Below are 2,247 nucleotides of genomic sequence, written 5' to 3'. Positions count from 1 at the left end.
TAGAGGCGTTTAATTTTGTTTACTTGAACACCAATCATTATATGTACAATGTACATGGAATGTTACTTATAAAGCACACCTCGTTCATAGCGAATTTCAAAGGACCATAAAAACCCCAAATTCGTTATAATCAGCTGCGTGTACGTATAGTACCATCAAACTTTTTATAAATATCAATATATAAAACCTTTTTATTTCATTTAAACAAAAAAAAAAATGCATCCTATGATTTCAAGTATCTTCAATATATATATGAAAAGGAAAATATTCGTTATATAAATACTAAAATACGTTAAAAGGCCCTAAATTTGACAATGTTTTGGTATCTGTATTCATGTCTCTTTTCCCTTTCTCGGCTATCTCGTGATATTTTGCCCGATGTTGCGCAAATTATGAGAATTTTTTTTACTACGATGTAAATTCAACAGCCTAAAATTTGATCAAAAGAGGCAATATTTTTATATTCCACTACTTGATACATGTAAGATTACTTAATTCTAAAAAAATAATAAAGAAGATATTCATTAATGATATGGTCTAATACACTTCTAAAAAATTAAATATAAATTTTACAGCTGTTGCTTACTTTATTTCTGACTAATTCAAGCACGAAACATGCAAATATATTTATATCAAGATTGAGTTTTTGATCATCTACCTTGTATTGAGGTACAAATATCTACCTTGAAATCGAATTAATGAAAATTTCTTTAAAAACCTGAGTGTTTACAACATATGACTCACATACAAGGACGATGGACTTAATTTGATTTTACAAATTCAAGTTTTGTTGAAAAATTGAAAAGAAGTAAAAATGGTTAGCATTAAAAAACTGCATATATTTTCCCATTCTGTACATGTACAGGCGCCTTTGAAATGAAATCATTATAAAACATTTGAATGTTATGCATACATGTACTGCAATATGTCAATGGTACTAGAACATATGTCTTTTACTAATAACAATTGTTAATTGTCAATGAGACCATCACTAATTATTGATAATTAGTCATGGACTCATTGACAATTAAAAATTGTCAATTAGTAAAAGACACATGTATATTACGTCGGGAAAATATGTCAGTTTGGGTTATCTTTCTTCAGAAGCTAGAACGTTAAAATTCTTTTAAATATAAAACAAAAACTCGTAGAAACATATCAGCGGGGTTTTCTTTGAAATTAAAAAAACATTTAATATACCAACAAAATGAAATCACTTAAAGGGCATTTTTATTTTGAATTTGACATCTAAAATTCATCTTTCTGTTTTTACTTAATTTTTGCAAAATTAATTAAGTAGGACGTTGTGAAAATCATCATATTTTCGATAAGCCTATCAATGGAGGTATTCTTGATAATTTTCAAAAAGTCATATGAATTAGTTTAAATAAGGCCACACCAATATAATTTCTTGTTCGTCGGACATCCAGTAAAAAAGGAAGGAGCAAGCAATTGAATAATAGAATAATTTTTTATTGTATGCAAAATATAAGGCGGTACATTAATACATTTTTGCGAACGTTTATATTTTTTGTAATTGTTTCTGATCTATGAATTAAAACTATTTAAAATATAAAAAGTAGAGCGGAAATAGAACAGAAGACAGCACATAATTTACTCGTCGATATAATTTCAAGCATTGCGTACACTTATTGATGGCGTACGTAATGTGTTGACTTATTCACTTTTGACTAGTTTTCAGTCATACCATAGATACTGTCTCAGGCAATCAGTACTTTTGGATCAACTTATCAATAGTGATATCTTAAGAATTACAAAGTACATGTAGTATCAACTACAACGAAGTATCGACTACAAATCATAGTACTTACTACACAGTGTAAAGCTTTTCTTACCGATATCCCTTGATCTTTAGCAGCATAAGTCATCATGATAATAGGATCTGGGGAATGTGACCGATATTTATAAATTATCTTTTGAGGCAATGTATACGTAAGAAAGACATTTACTTGGTTTATGTCATACATACTTGTAACGACATTGGTTTTATGAATAAATTCAAGCTGCTTATTTCATCACAAAACGCGCTATGGAGACAATTGTTCAACCACGGTAAATGTAACTCGCAACAATCACGTGATTTCATGACGTCAGACAAAGTGTATGATAAGGTAAAAGTTTCATAACGATGTAAGGATTTATGGTTCATTATATTTCAAAAAGCAATGTTTAAATTTTTTTTCTCTATTAATATCATAAAAAATATATTGATATAAAGAAACATTT

The sequence above is a fragment of the Magallana gigas genome, chromosome 9, assembly GCF_963853765.1.
Source record: "Magallana gigas chromosome 9, xbMagGiga1.1, whole genome shotgun sequence".
Lineage (NCBI taxonomy): Eukaryota > Metazoa > Mollusca > Bivalvia > Ostreida > Ostreidae > Magallana > Magallana gigas.
The sequence above is the reverse complement of the archived record's forward strand: the minus strand, read 5'-3'. Positions refer to the sequence as shown.